The sequence below is a fragment of the Ambystoma mexicanum genome, chromosome 1q, assembly GCF_040938575.1.
Source record: "Ambystoma mexicanum isolate Mex_15411 chromosome 1q, UKY_AmexF1_1, whole genome shotgun sequence".
Classification (NCBI taxonomy): domain Eukaryota; kingdom Metazoa; phylum Chordata; class Amphibia; order Caudata; family Ambystomatidae; genus Ambystoma; species Ambystoma mexicanum.
The window spans coordinates 978,969,078-978,986,731 of NC_090922.1; positions in this window are offsets into that span (position 1 = coordinate 978,969,078).

A 17,654-nucleotide genomic window follows, 5' to 3' on the forward strand; every position below is an offset into this window, starting at 1 on the left:
GAAAAAGGTATAAGAGCCAGGGAAGGATATTCATTTTTAGGGATACCATGCGCCCGAACCATGAGAGGGTCAGGAGAGACCACCGTTGGAGGTCTGATCGTATTTTGGAAAGAGTAGGGGGAACATTTTGCTCAAAAAGTTTCCCTAAGTCTCTCAGGAGTAGAACCCCCAAGTAAGGTGTGGCTGTGCGCTAAACCCTGATACCTCCCAATGAATCCCTCCCCTCGCTTACCCTAGCCTGACATCCCATTGGCACGAGGAGTGATTTTGACCGGTTAATTTTCAAGCCAGAGAAGGCCCCAAAAGAGTTAATCAGGTCTAAGAGGCACAGGAGAGAGTCTTCCAAGTTGGTTACGTAAGCGAGAATATGGTCTGCAAAGAGAGATAGCTTAAAGTCCAGCTCACCACATCGCACTCCCGAGATCCTTTGATGCTGTCTAATAGCTATAGCGAGCAGCTCCATTGCAAGAACATATAAGAGGGGCAAGATAGGGAAGCCTTGTCGATTACCCCTAGAGAGGGGAAACGAAGCAGAGACCATCTCATTCACCGATACAGTGGCCGATGGTCCATTATACAAAGCAGAAATCCACACACGTAATCTCTCCCCCAGTCCCATCCTCTGCAGAACTTTGCCTATGTAAGACCATTCTACCCGATCAAAGGCCTTTTCCGCGTCCAGTGATAAAAAAGATAAGCTTCGACGTTGTTACTGTTGGCCTTGTGCATCCAATCCAAGGTTTTCTTGATATTATCAGACACCTGCCTCCCCAGGATAAACCACCATGGACCAGCGAGGGGAGATGTTGGGCCAGCCTATTTGCAAGTAGTTTTGCTAAAAGCTTTACGTCAGTATTAATTAGAGAAATGGGGCAATATGCTTGATTTGTTGGGTCCTTCCCCACCTTGGGAATGACCACAATTCAGGCCGATAACATGGACTGAGGAAGAGTCCCAGAATCCAGGGTTGCATTAAATAATTTGGATAGGAATGGGGCCAGAGTGGAGCAAAAGGACTTATAAAAAATAATCGTGAAGCCACCTTCGCCGAGGGTAGTACCCCCTTTCATGGTGCCAATAGTATCCATTACCTCTTGAGGATTGATGGGCCTCTCCCTCCACCTGAGCACTCTGATGTATAGAGGTGCTCGTAAAATATTTGGATTTGCTCAGCTATCCCCAGATCGTCAAAACATTTTGTACTGCCCGGCAGATGCAACGCGTCTACCCTTCTATTGTTTCTGAGTTCACGTAGGACCACTGTTTTTTGGGTGGCAATGATTTAACACCATTTTTAGCACACATCCAAATTACATTTTTTTTTCCTTGAAAGCCAAACATCGGCGGAATTACGTGGCAGAATTCCAGCTCTTAATAATCACTGGCAGGCAATTTAATTTTTTGTGCAATCTTTGGGAAACCCCATCACACAGGCATCCGATGTTCTTGCCATTTTGGATCAATACTATCTCCAGCTGAAGGCCACAAGAGGCTCATCTGAGAACACCAATGAGGAAGAAATCACCCCATCCCAGCAACACCAGGGACAAGATCAGAGAGACCAAGCACTGATGGATTAGTTGATCAGGTGACTACAGTTTGTGTCATCCCTTCTGCTATTTGGTTTCACTTTCTGTCCGGAACGTCACTTCCTGTGGCCATTCTGGATTGATGACATCACATCCAGCAGCCATCTTGAATTGGTGACATCACTTCCTGTGTCATTCCTTCTGAACTGCCTAGGGACATACAGCCAGGGGCTTCCTAGTAAAGGCTGCAACTGTGAAGACCAGCCATTGACCAGTCTTTTTGCCTCTTTTCCGAGGAGCCTTTGCTTTGCTGGTTCATACTACTTGTCTGTAAATATCCTTAATTGCTTCTTCTTAGCTGCACTCTTGACATGTAATCTCTTCCTTTTCCCTCTACTTCTCTGTTCACTCTCCTCCGCTCAGAACCATCTCATCTCTCTCCCCAGTCTTACCCTATCTGCTCCCCGACTCCACATCTCTTCTCGCTCTACTATTCCTTTTTTTCACAAAACCTACTCTAATCCTATTTTCCATTACACATCCTCTTCTTACATCTACCCCCAGCACCTCTCATTTCCCAGACTCAATGATGCAATGCTTCTTCATGTCACTCTATTATTATTGCTCTTTTGGAATGCAAAGTCTGTCTGCAATAAAACCTCCTTTACATCTGACTTCTTCCTTTCTCATTCTCCTTCTCTTGACCTCATTACCATTACTGAAACCTGTATCTCTTCCTCCGACACTGCAACACTTGCTTCCCTTCATGACCCTGCCTACATCTTCACTCATTCACCCCACCCCACTGGCAGGAGTGGTGGTGTAGGACTGTTTTCATTCTCAAAACTTCCTATCTCTCCTAGCTCTCCTAGTCCATTATCTCCTGCTAATTCTCCCTCATTCCAATTCACTATTTCCATAATCATTGTCCCCTGCTGCAAATATACTCGGTCTGATTATGATTCTGCTAGGCAGGAAATAACATTCCAGTAATTCCATTTACTGGTATGTTTCCAGAGCAGCAGAATACAAGTTTGCCAATGGGTTGCCTGAACTACCTCCAGCCAAGAGCTGGGAGTAAATCAGGTACCCTACTGGCAAAAAACAGCGGGTATTACTGGCACCGGTAATACTGGCAATACAGACTCCATGGAATGAGGATGTACCTACCATTTCCAGCAACTGTAATATGCCTGTAATTACGGCATATCAGGCACCAGTAACGGTAGGTCCATTTGCCAGTATCTCACTGGAATGAACAGCGGGATACCAGAAAACATATAATGATGGCTTTCTCTACCAACCACCTTGCCCGCCGGTAGGTCAATTCTTCGACCACATCTCCAAATAATTGACTCTCTCCCATTTCGTCATAGTCATTGGTTACTTCAACCTCCCCCTCTGCCTCTTTATCTAATGGCTTCAACTCTCTTCTGCTTAATAACTCACTCTCTTCTATTCACTCTCTGACAACCCCCTTCAAATGGAACCTCCTCTGACCATATTCTCATCTCCTCTCAACTCTCTGCCACTAATAGCTCCACCATGACTTCTCCCTCAAATCACTCTATTGTCTTTGCCACAATCTCCACTTCTGCGTCTTCCTCACTCTCCAGCTAATACAACTATTATTAAGTTCAAATTTCCCTCCCTCAAACTCCCTGACTACCTCTCTGACCTATACCACTCTCTCTCCTCCTACGCTGAACTCACTTTTCCATCCATTGAAAATTCATTCATTAACTTTAACAATGCTCTTTATGCTCCTTTTTCCTCCCACTACCCTCTTACTATACTCATGCCTGAATCCAGCCCTCCATGGCCGTGGATTACACCTCTCAACCTCACCCTGAAATCAACAATGCAGAAAAAGATATTTCTCTGTTCTCCAATTCTATCTCACTGCTCTTCAAAATTATTTCTTTACTCTTGACACTGCCGAACATGACTTCTATCTCTCTCTCATTTCATCTCAATCCTCCCTTCTTGATCTCTATTCTTTCTGCAATTGATCTTGCTCTCTACTTTACCTCTAAACCTTCTACCATTAACAATACCCTTGCTAATGAACTTATTTCCCATCTTCCTGCTCACTTTTCCTCACCACTCCAAACCTCCACTCTCACTACTATGTTTTCTTTTAGCCAACCAACTCTGATGATATTCTTGCATACTCCTCAAGGCTCACCCTTGCTGTGCCCCCACTTACTCTCTGCCCTCACACATTGTGCAGCACATAGCTCCCAGTGTTGCTCCACATCTTTCTTCGCCCTTCACCTCCTCTCTAGACAACGCCACATTTCCCTCATCCTATAAGACAGCTACTGTCATTTCTCACCTTAGGAAACATGGTTTAGTTCCTAACTGTCCTGGCAACTTTCAACCTGTATCTATTCTAGCACACTATTCCAAATTCCTAGACTGAGTAATTTTCAATCAACTAACTTAATTCCTTGATACTCAAAACCTCCGGGACCCTCTTCATTTGGTCTTCTGGCCTCTGCATTCTATCGCATCAGCTCTCCTCAGTGTCAGCAACATCATCTATTCATATTCTTCTTGACTTTCTGCTGACTTAGATACTGTCAACCATTCTGACCTTCTCTGTATATAATGTCTCCTTGGCCTCATATATAAGGCCCTGCCTTGGTTTACTTAATACCTTGAGCCCATACACTTTCTGGTTTCCTGGAAAATTCATACCTAACCACTCACCCCCTTACTGTTGAAGTTCCCCAAGGGTCAAGTCTTGGTCCACTTCTCTTCACTCTCTATACTTGAGCTCTATGAGCCATTACCCCCGCTTACTTATTCTCCTATCAACTCTTTAGTGACAGCATTCAAATCTTCTTCTATTTTCATTCCTTATCTGACAAGCTGTTGTCAAAAAGTCAAACTGTCTCTCTGCCATCAAATATTGTTTGGCATCTCACTCACTCTTGCTCAACTCCACTAAGATTGGAGTCCTCTACTTCCCAGCCACACAGTCTATCTCTTCCTCTCCTCTTCTTCTCTTCTCTCCTGACTACCTTTCTTATTCTGCTTCTGCTCATAACGTTGGTGTCAGCTTTGACTCATCACATAACTTCTCGATTTTCATCTCCAAATCTCCCATTGCAGCCAGACTCAACCTTCTCAATATCAGAAATGGCATTCTATTCTTCCTTTAATTTCTGCTAAACAGATAACCACTTACTTTGTTCTTTCTATATCTTACTAATGTGCCTGTTGACTCTATGGACTTCCCAACTGTTACACCTCGCTGCTCGCCTCATCATCTGCTTCGGCGTCCACCTCATGCCTTCATGGCTCCCCATTCTCGTAGGGACGTTGGGACCCCTCAGGCACCCCAATCAGGAAGTACCAGAGAGTCATAGCACTCCATAAGGGTGTGCGACACTTTAATGCTCCTTTCTATTCACAGTGGCAGCTGCCATGGAAGTTAGCTGCTCTGAACTACATTTCCCAGAAAACCTGACTCTATGCTGTAGTTTGGAGGCGTTAGCATGGGAGCCTCACTTTCCTGTGGTTCCTCCTCCTTGTTGATTTAACCAGCGGCTGTTTTCAGAACACCACTTCTGTTTTCAGTTATAGCCGGCAACTACAAAGATACGTCTTCTGTGCCACCTTCCTTGTTAGCTTTCTGCTGTGTACCGACCCAGATTGCCCAACAGACTCCTTGGTATTTTCCTGCTTATGTTCTCCTGCCCACCTGTGTAACAAATCTCCTGCTTGTCTCACGAACTGCCTTGCTCTTGTTACGGCTTTAATCTACTGCCCGCCCGTGTCCCGGATTGCTTTGCCTGCTCACAGACTGTCTGGCTTCCGGTTCTGCTGTTGTTTTCTGCCCGCCCGGGTATTGGATCTTGTAACCGCTCCTGGATTGCTTCGTAGTTCCACTATTGCACATCCTGTGTGCCGTCCCTTTCCTGGAACTGCTACAAAACTTATCTCCTTTGCAACACTGGTAAGACTTCCTTTTGAGTACTCTGACATCTGTATTTACGGACTGTTAACTATTTGGTTAGATTGAGCGATCCATCTACAAGTGCACACGGGGACGCTCTGCTGCTTGTGCACCATCCCGAAACTAGTGCAACCCTTGTGCCACCAAGGTGTATTTACCTTACTAACCTTCCTTGTTTTTTGTTTTACACCTTGCGTTGTGTCTTGGACTCAATCCAAACATTACTGCCCTAACCAGTGGTGAGGTTTTGTTCCTATTCTATGATTCATGTAATTTTCTCCTACTTAGACTAGAACCTAATCTCCTTCTGCTCTTTAGGTTGCTTCCATTCTCTCTCATTGAAATAGGGGTAACTCTTCAGGTATTCCGTTAGATATTAGAAATCTAGGGGAAAGGGTACAGTCCTGTCTGAATACTTTACCTCTTGTCCTTTCTTTGAAGCTGGGTCCGTGGCAGTGCGTTCTCCCGCTCTTTTGGGTGATCAGTCTCCTTGTCTGGTGCATCTCACAGCATGGGGTCATATGATTGAAAAAAGCAATTCTCCCTCAGAAAAAGGAGGCTGGGGTAGAGGCTCCAACCCCAGCTCTTCAAGCAACTACCCCGTTTCACAGTCCTGGTCTCCTGTCTTACGTGCTCCCCTCACAGGTGAGTAACATCAACTATGTTTTTTAGTCCTCTACTTCGCGGTGTGCACACTTTTCAATCTTTTTCACATTACCTCTACCTCATTTGCCCATCACCAATTTGGCTGGTTTGATGGTCTCCTTGGTGAGTGAAGAAGACACAAAGGCACCAAGGAGAGGCACCAGTTTAATTTCCGAGGCACCTCCTGTAATCACTCCATTTTCCACCTCTCCAACCATCCACCAGGATTTTCCAACATCCATGCCTGGAACCCCATAAACATTCTACACCCCCCCATCAATAAAGTGACAAACTGAATTTGGTTAACACACTAGTAACTCGCAGAATTAAAGGAGCAAAGGGCTTAGAATAAACTTCTTCTCATCATCATCAAAACAATCCATGGTCTCGCCCCACATAACCGATCTGCTCATCTCACTACCTGCTATCAATCTGGCTCATTAAGATCATACCCATCTCTCCTCTCTGCCACCACTCGAGCCCACTGTACTAGTTTCTGCTCTCTCTCCTCGCTCCCCTACTCTCCCTCTCTGTACCACTCCAACTCTACCACTATTTAAATCCTACCTCAAAGTTCTCCTTCCTTCTGAGGTACCTGTTTCCTAGAACTCTATGTTACTGCTTCACCCAGTTTTCTCCCTCCATACTGTTCATGGACAACAATACAGACCTTCTCCGTCACTCCTCCATCATTAATTCAGCATTTTCTCCACCATCATGTTCCTATATCATTTTGTACTCTCCTCACCCATAGATTATGTTTCCACCTTCCCCTGCAACATCTGGTCTTCAAGTCACATTTCCACCCCATTATGAAGGACCCATGTCCTCCACTTTGTTTTCAATGGTAAATTTGGTATGCATTCATGTGCTAAAAAAGCATTGCTTTCCCTGTGATTTTTATAAATAACTAAATGCTGGCTGTTGTAGGGCGGGATGACCCCACAGGATGACCCCACCCAACTCATGGAATCTTGAGATCAAGACAATTAAGAAAAAACAATGGGGATTCCCCTGTGAGTATACCTGGTGATTACTCCTTGTTTGAAAGACCCACCATTTTGTGCCACCTACCAATGCAAGATGGCCATTTTCAGCAAAGAGGTTTACAATTTTCCCATTGTTCCCTTAGAAAGGATCTATAGACTGAAGAGGAGATTGAAAACAAGACATATTTAGACGACTGAGCTCATGCAAGAACTGGTCGAATTTGACTTTCATGTCCCCCTAAAAGTGACTTTACTATCTGTTCTTCCTATATAAATGAAACCAACATTGTAACAGTAACCAGAGAACATTTGTACTGCCATCTTTGAAACTACATCCAATGTAGGAATCCCTGGGATTCAACACCATTATAACATTCTTAATTCAGGTCAGCCAAAATATATTTTGCCAAATATAGCCACGCCCTGTGCGGTAAACAAATGAGTAAAAGGGGTTTTGCTACATGTGATGTAATTAATGCCATTCCTGAGATGGAATGCCTGTGGGGCTCATTTATGTTGAGATGACATTGAGGAAGATGAAACATAAGCAAGAAGATGAAATCCTCAATCAATGGTTGCAAAACATTGTAAAGCCTGCAGACATACAGGGACTCAAAGGTTTTGTTTTTAATATGAGAATTTAGCAAACATCTTAAATATGGGGGACTTTCTAATGAAGTTGACAACAACGAGACACCGTGTTCATTGCTAAAATATAATTACTTTGACTGCAGACGATGAATTAAGAGTTTAATTTAAGTTACTTAATTTAAATACTGTACTTTTATCTACCTATTTACACTCATTTATACAAATACCCTTCAATGTGTATTCTGTTTAATTTTATTGAGACTCTGGGTAAAAAAATGTTCTACCATTTCCAGTCTTAATGTTCTTTTGTTGAATTTCTGATACATGTGCACATTTTTATATTGATAGCTCCTTTTTTCTGTACTAATTTTATTTTTGGTGCAATTATTTGGTACATGGAATAATGTTCCTATTTTGGGAATGCAGACTGATGTTGTTATGTTATCTAGGATCTATATCATTTAACACTGCTATGCACACTATATTAACTTCTTTTATCGTTATACGTGTTTAAGAAGTGTAGATATACCCAAGAGACTCAATGCTAATAATTATCAATGTGCTAGTAATTATTTTGCATTAGGGAAGGCATTCTGCTTTTGGATATTGGGGAGAATGCTCATTTGTATTGAATTGTCCATATAATCAGCTTTCAATGTGTAATACAGATTTTTCCATGTTTCGATTTCTTCATTTGAAGTATGTGTTCTGATATGTAATGTGTGTTGCATTAATATATGTTACTGAAGGAGATTCTTCAACATAGTGAATTGAATGATAGAACCAGACATGGGCCAAATTCGTGGCAACACAGAAACATCATATTTGTATCTTGGGGGTATTGTTCAATCGAATATAAATATATATGTTTTCATTGGAGCCAGATTTGGGAGCCTGATTAAGATATGCGTTTTTTGAGTTCATTTCAAATACAAATAACTATTGTGCTAGTTGGAAACATTCTTCGACCTGCTACATAAATTCAAATACTAACAGAGTAACTTAGTCAGAGGTTCACGTCAACAATACTGGAAAACAAGGAAAGTGATTTTGAATTGTCGCACTGGTTCGCAACAGATTGGTTACAATATCAGTGCTTGGTATTCTCAGTATGTTCTTGTGTTTATCTTTCAAGAACACATATCGAATTATTTTGTGTACAGAGACACAGTTGATCTAGAATTAATTATTTGTTGGCTTGTTACTTTTCATTTTTTAATGCACTTCCTAATTATGAAAATACTGTTTGGGATGCAAAAGCCATTAAAAAGGAATGTGTTACTATCTATAACTAAAAATGATACTAATCATCTATTTGAATACATGATGAAAGGTACATTTTATCGAGTGAATTACTATTTCTTTAATAATATGTATTTTTGGAATACAGAAAGCACAAGTCCAGTTGTGAAGCCAAAGACATTTTGTGCATATACTCAAAAAACTGGATAGGCTGATGTATCATATTTATTTTCCTGATATTTAACTGTACACATAATTAAAGTGCAAACATTGATTTCCATTCCTTTGCAACATTATTTTTAGACTATCATTTATGTGATCCATACACAGCAGGTTACTGAGGTTGTCCATTAATTAATATATACAAACGTGTCATTTGGATTACTTAAGTATTTAGAAAATGGCACTCCAAACGTGTTGTGATTCAACACTGACCTTCAAATTCCTGTCCTGAAATGAAAGCTCAGGGCCATTTAATGTATTTATGGAGGTGATCTACATAAAAATGTATTGTATTTATTTAGCCTGAGTTTATTGTACTGAGTGTGTATGAAAGAAACATGGTGTAATTATGACTTCAGTGGTATTTGCTTTGAAAATACCACCAACCGATAATACAATGTACACATACAGTAAGCAAGTGGTAACTTTAAGGGTCTGCATAAGTCCAATTCATGCAGACCTTTAAGTTATTCACCATCTTGTAGTCCAATAGGACTACATGAGGATTTGTTATTGCTGCATGTGGTAATTACTGTATATGGAAATGCGTTTCTGCCGCAAAAGGACCACCTCCAAAAAGCAGTTGAAGCAGGATAATTTAAGTTTGAAACTTGTAGATTAGCAGAGAGGTAAAACATCTGGTATTCAAAAATAATCACTGTTTTACCATTAGCATCATACTTTTAATCAAACCCACAATATTTATTTAAATGTTTTGAAGTTTTTGTATCATTACGTATTTAAGTTTACTTTTTCATTGGCGCACATCATTAATATAAACAAATCATTAAACACTAACTTGAATGGTTAAAGAAAGTTTTTTTTCTTTACAGTGTGACATTTTTAAGTAAAACATTTGAATGTGATGGCATGTTTTCCTTGAGGGTTTGGTAGGTTTCACTTTGAGATTGCAGTTCTAACCTTATTAACAAGGTCAATAATGATTTCAGGAAAATCATAATCCTGATAAAACTAGCTATTATAAAACCACACAGTGCCAACCCTTATATCCTTGTAGGTGGAACAGAAAACATTTTGAATATCATTGGACGTGTAATAAAACTGACACTGCTCGAAAGCACTACCAGAGGAATCATGAACTTTGGTTCACCACGTTAAGAAGGATCTACCATAATATGGGGATTTGAATAATTTACCAACTTTGGGCTGCTATTTAAGACTCAAATAGTCAGCAGACAGCCACCGATCCTGACCAAGTTAATTCTGCCGAATATGATCCAGGTAAGATAATGGGGCTAGTCTGTATACATGTGTATGAAAGGTCTTATCCTTAAGCAATTGTCTGGTGTAAGTTTTACCTTTAAAGACCATTGTCATGAATGATCTTTCTAAAACTGTGGTTTTGCTAGTGAATGCGAAGATCCAGAAAATGGACATAGGAATGAAAAGGACTTTTTTTTTTTTTTTAATGGCTGTCAGAGTGTGCAGAGTAGGGCTTACAGGAGGTAAATCCAGGAAAAAAAGCAAAGAGTAAAAGCATCAAAATCACTTGACATCTGTAAAGCCTCACACTGTCCCTGAGATTTATGTGCAGAGGTTTCCTTCACCTGCGTGGAAAACAAACTTTCTCAGATCAAAGCTGAATTTTCTCCCAACACAAGAGGTTGAAGGTGCTTGAATGGGTGAAAATAGAGCCCTGAGAACTTGTAGATTTTGTGAAGATTCAAACGTGCTAGAAATGTTGGAACAGCTAATTTTGAGCTGTGGCCAGATGTGAATGCGTTCACACCTTCTTAGCTGATCACAGTGTGCATGATTTAGAGATGTTTTGGGTCCAGATTCTATCTTGAAATCAGGTTTCCTTGTATTTAGCAGCTTTACCCTGCATTGATGAAATTCTGGGTCTGCAATAGGGACTGGGAGTTTAAATATGATATTATGTGTTGATTGTGTTCTCTGTTTTCTTTTATTTACGTGTTGGACAATATGTTTCATATATTTGTTATAAGAACAAGTGTAATTGAGTGGATTCTTTGGATTTTGTATTATGTGGATATAGTATTTGTATGGCTGTGTAAGGTTTATAATAAAACCAAATGCACAAAAAAAAGAAAACATAGAAAGTAAGTAAGGCATTGTATTGTGGGAAACAGGCCATAGCCCTAAAACATGACACAAACTAAATAAGAAACGTTGGAACATTGAACAATGATACAAAGAGACTGTGTCCAGTATAATAAGTAATCTCTTTGGATTGCTGCATTCTGTCAAACAGAGTATAGTACTGCCGCAAGTCATTTTCCTCTGCTTCCCACTATCACCATCCAGTTTCACATGGTCTTCCTTGTCTAGGCCACCCTGCCTACTGGTTTACCCAACTTTCCTTCACCTAACAATCTTTCACCTTTGGGGCAGCCCTGTAACTTTGGCTCATACTTCCAGTTCCCCAGGGCCTACCTCATCCTGCAGGCCTCCCTGGGTGTCATCTTACCCAGTTCACCTTCAGCCTATCTTGTCTTGCAGGCCTCCCTGAGTGGTGGATATTCCTTGGGGCAATGGGGGTGGGGGAAGTGCTGGCTGCTCCCCCTACGACAGCTTACTTGCCTCACCTTCATTTCCTTCCAGCACACATGAGTCTGTGGGCCTCATTACACGGATGGCGGTGGACCAAGGTGCTATTAGCACCTTGGTCCATGCCGGTAAAATACCGGCACCGCCTTGGTGGAAAGGGGAATTACCGCCCTATTCCAAGGTTGGCGGGGAGGTAATTCCCCTTTCCCCCATTCCCATTTTTGCCCCATAGGGCTCTATGGGAATGGGAAAGGCGCTAATTACGGTGCCGCAAATTGCGGTACCGTAATTAGCTCCCTGGTCCCTTTGCGGGTTGGTTTTTAACGCCTGCAAAAAGCAGGCGTTAAATTCACCAACCCGCAAAGGGACCTCGTAGTAAGGCGGTAAGGGTTTACCGGTACCGGTAAAATACTGATGCCAGTAAACCCTTACCGCCTACCGTGTAATGAGGCCCCTCTTTATCTTCCTAGAAAAACAGCTATTTTCCAGTGTTTTGAATCAAACTCTCTTCAGTCCAAAAGTAAGTTCCGTATAAGTTGATTTATTCATTTGTTTAGTAAGTTACATTTTAAGTCCATATAGCCGGAGCCGGAACCCACCAGTGTGCACGACACAGGCTCTATCCTTCCAACAGACCTAGGTGGAAAAATGGGGTCAGCACAATCATAAACATTCCACACGTGACATCACATATTCTGATATCACTCACACATCTTTCAGATGAGACACAAGAATACACATGAAAACCAAATAATAGAAGTTCACCTCATCTGTATATAGTCGCTTAAAAAAAAACAGCTGTTATGGCTCCACTGGCCGCTTGGAAGGCAAAGGCACTCTCTCATGGCAACCCCTGGTTTATAGAGAACCTCCAAAACCTGAGAGCCAAGAAATGCCAGACCAAAGAAGCCTGGAAGAAACACCAAAATGATGCTGGAAGAAACACCAAAATGATGCCCTCATCACCCTATTCAAATCCATTGCCAGATTCTACAAACTAGCTATAAACCAAGCTAAGGCGACTGCATATAATGACCAAATTGTATACAAGGGAGTTCTTCATCATACATAAGGAACTATAAGCCCCTATCTCAGCCCTGAGAGGCATCACCAAAGACGCAACATGGTGCTCAAACATACAAGAGGCCTTGCTAAAGAAAATTACCACACTACAATACAAAATTACCACCAAGCAATCCACCACCAAAACACCACTTCTCACACCACCAACAGCCGACCAAGCTCAAGTCAGCCCTTTCAACTTCTCAGAAAGGGAAGTAGTCTCCATCCTTGCCACCCTCAAACCATCTAGGTGCAAAGGGGACATCTGCTCCGCCCCTGTAATGAAAGGGTGCACAGACGCCCTCACTCCTTTCATCACCAGTTTCTTCAATGCCCTCTTCCTCACTAGCACGGTTCCCACTGGACTGATGAAATCTTGTATCCTCCCCCTCCTAAAAAAGCCATTGCTAGCCCCAACCACACTCACTGGCCCTCATTACGACCCTGGCGGAAATCGAAAAACGATGGCGGAAATGCAATACCGCCATCGAATAGCGCTCGGTGCGATTATGACCCGTCACCGTAAAGTACGATGCCATTAGCGACACCGTAGTGAACGCCAACGCTAACTGCACCAAGTACGCACACGCGCGCCATGCCAAACCGTAATTACCACCATGGCGTAACGGTACGCGAATTCTGACCCTAGCGGACATATACCTAACGCCATCAAGCATGGCGGAAAGTACCATTCCGCCATGGTGAGAAGTACGGCATCGCGAACCAACCGTAAAAGGCCCTACTGAGTGCCTGTACACCACTCCCTGGCCACATTGCACAACTCCTCGTAGGTGCAATGAAGTCACACAATGCAACCAGTGAAATGTACAAGTCACCCATGCATGCCAACGAACAAATGAATCTAGGGGCTCCAAGTGCCTTGTGAGTGGCCATCCATATTTGCCATGGCACCATTGCCGTACTGATGCAGCACAGGCATGTGAAGGGTCAAGTCCAGCAACATGAACTGAAATATGAGACAAACAAAAACAGGCCCCCCCATCGACTGACACCAGTGTAAGGCAACATTCAAAGCAGTATCCTGAGTGAGACTGCACCAGCCCTGTACTCCTGCCAGTAAACAAACCAACCATCAGCATAAGCATGTACCACACAAGTTGGCAGAGTGACTGAGCAGCCAGGCTCATCTCAAGAGGGGCCAATGGGAGCTGCAGGGCACAGATGGCACGAATACAGAAGCTATTCCAATGGACATGACCTCAGTCTCCCTCCAAGAAACGCACGCAAACACAGGCACCTGTGACCAGCCATATTCTGATAATCACATCATTCCACCAATCCACCTGGCTGACCGGCATCTGTTACACAAAAGCTAATCCCCCGCCCCTGAGCATGACATCATTAAAACAGTCATAATGGTAGCCCCTATCCCTGACCACACTGTGCTTCGTAGGCAAACGCGCCCAGTACAGTACCACGCAACTATACTCAGAAGCCGGAACCCAATGCAGATCTTCTCACAATACATCGCTCCACAAATAGGAATATGCTACATTACTTGCAAAGAAGAACGCTACACGGTCAATATCAGAATCAAAATTTAATGCACAACAAAATCACCAAGCCCATACAGCTATTAGGTCATGAACTCCAAAATATATTTCATTATTGTGGGCTGCATCCGCAATAAATGACCAGCTTCTTCTTGTGTGACGCCCTGTTCCTTCATGGTACACAGGGGCTACATTCACGTTCAAAAAGGCAACATGGAAGCGCCTAGAACCGCAGGGCCGTCCCATTAGGTAGGCACTAGCCCAGCTGAAAGGTCGATATGTTGCTCCTAGCCACTAGTACTGCGTAAGGGCATGTGGCCCATTGGTGATCGTCCCATAAGATCGTAATGGTGCTCCACTAATTAACACGAAGCAGCAGGTGTCGGGAGTAAAAGCCATCTGCAGGAGTGGCATACAGATGGCAGCGGCAAAAGGGGAGGAGATACCTGTCACCCAAATGAAATGAAAAAGATTAGTATGGGCATCAGAACTTCATTTGAATTACTCACTTCAATGATCACACTAAATCCACAGCCATATGTATGCTAGCCCACTCAAAAGGATTATTCCCACCCAAAAATCACTTGCGAATCATAACTATAAAAATCGAGGTGAAAACACTATTACAAACGAGTGTTTGTGTGCATGCGTCTGTCAAAACAGAATCCATTAGATGGGATTAGTAACGTGCATAGACACAAGTGTTTGAAGGCGCGTCGAGACAGGGAGGGTTCAACAAGGGCAGATAGACGATGGTCCTACTATGGCAGCTCTGCATCACATAGCGCAGGGGAGGTGGATAGATTCCAAAAAGCCCTGTACATGGCAAACTCCCCATTAAATCATCTGTCCATGCATCCATACATCATTCCCTCATCCCGGAATGAAAACGCCTGATTATTTACTCACATAACATGTGAAATTTCCATTGAGTCTGTGCGTAATGCAGTCTGCAAAATCCACTGTGCTCCAGGCCGGAATTCCAGTGTTGTGAAGTAACATGTATTTGGGAACGTCCTGCCTTATCGTCCACTACGCTATTGCGCATCCCATACTATTCATATCAATCATTGCATTCTCGCCATGGCCCCTGTCCCAAGGACATTAAACAATAGAACGTTATATTTGCAGTCAGACCTGTGGGCGTCTCCTCGCCGCTAGCTGAAAACCGAAAGCGCTGTCCTTCGAATTCCTCATTTGCAACATCACGTCGAAAAGGCATCTGTGACCGCTTGAAATCACAAATTCATCCATGTAGTGCGGCAGTGTGTGAAAATGGCAACTGGCTTCACTCACAAATGGGACGCCCCGCCCGTCGGTGAACCTCGGTACAGTGCTGCATGAGGGTCCACCGTTAATCGAGTACTACATTCCACTGACCCTTCACAAGTTTGTTCGCGACTGCAAAGATAGTATGTGAAACAATGGGACCATAGCAGAATGAACATATGAACCAATATTTCACTGCCATCGGGATTAAATACATGATTGTAATAGCAAGATGCCATGCGTCGAATTGCAGCGTTGTGTGCGGGACGTGCTAAAGGGGATTGCAGCTTGCACAGGTGGAATGAATCACCACAGGTGGAGGCTATACAGCCTGAAAACACATAAATTGCACACCCAACCCCCTCCCACAACCACACCCACTCCAAAATGCTACCGACAGGACTAGCGATGTTGGCCCTGGGGGACCTGTTAGCACTGCAAGTACTCCAACTTCAAGAAGAAGACGAACACCAACTACTACAACAACCGGCCGCACAGAGGAGACGCAGGAGGAGGAGGAGGGCAAGGCAGGGCCAGCAAGGCCCACCAGCACAGCCACTACCACCACGCAGGCAGCCCGCAATCCTACGCCTCCGAGCTCATCCGTTCAACCTCACTGATGAGCAGATCCACACCCTCTACCGTTTGGACCGGGACACCATAACCGCCATTGTGGACATGACACAGGCTGACCTTGTCAGCATGATAGATAGCCCATCCGCCATCCCACCCCTACTGAAGGTGGTGTCTGTACTCCACTTCCTGGCCACAGGCACCTACCAGCACACAGTCGGACAGTTGCATGGCATTTCACAGCCACTGTTCTCACGGACACTATTGCAAGTGCTCGATGCCCTCCTGAAGCCCGCAGACGACTACATCTCTCTACCACGCTCGGAGCAGGAAATTACGAACACAAAAGTGGGATTCCATGCACTTGGCGGCATACCGGGTTGCATTGGTGCCATCGACTGCACCCATGTGGAATTGGTCGTCCCACATGCCATGGAGGCCCAGTACCGCAACCGAAAACAATTTCATTCTCTTAATGTACAAATGGTGTGTGACTCCAACAGGATCATTACACATTGTTGTGCCCGATTTCCTGGATCAACCCATGATTCTATGGTCTTGAGGAACTCTACAATCCCACGCTACATGGAGCGACACGCAGGGAACAGATCCTGGCTACTCGGTGAGTCTCATTTCATGCATGATAATGTGGGGTATGTGATGCGGCAATGACCTGGCAGGAAGGGGGGGTGCGTACGTAGCAATGTCATTCCACAAACATCCTTTATTGTCCACATACAGGTGATGCCGGGTATCCACTGAAGAGATGGCTCCTTACACCACTCCGGAACCCACAGAACCAGCATGAGGAGGACTACAACCATGCCCACTCACGTACCCGTGTAGTCATAGAACAGGCATTCGGCCTACTGAAGACTCGTTTCCGCTGCCTCAGCAGGTCTGGCGGGGCACTCCTGTACCGCCATGAGAAGGTTGCAAAGATGGTCATGGCATGTGTCATGCTACACAACATGTGCGTACGTAGAAATGTGCCCATGCCCCCTGACGCAGAACTGCAAGCACCTGAAGATGGTCATGATGAGGGTGGGGATGTGGCAGCACCTCAAGGAGTCCGCGAGGCACAGGAGGGCCGTGACATTCGTCAGATTCTCATTGATTCATGCTTCTAGCACTCACGCCTGGCGGCTGATACATGGACACGGGACTTGTGGCACTGTGTGTGTCTGGAACATGCACAATATGGACTGTACGCCTATAAAGGCCTCGTACACAAAGATCAATGTCCACACATCTCATTGGATGATTGTGCAATGTTTATAGCATATGTGAAATTATGTTACACACCCCATCGACCCGCCACCCAAGTGAGCCCAACACACCCCCTCCACCCTCCTACCTCCCCCCCGAACACCAGTGTCCAAAGATGCTCATTGTCAGTGGGCAGACGCTATTGCAAGCCCCCTCTCCGGGTATCAGGGGCACCCCTGCCTGTGGAGCGCAGGTTCCTCCCAGATCTACGTTGGGGGCTGCCCTGGACGGAACTTGCAACGGATGATGT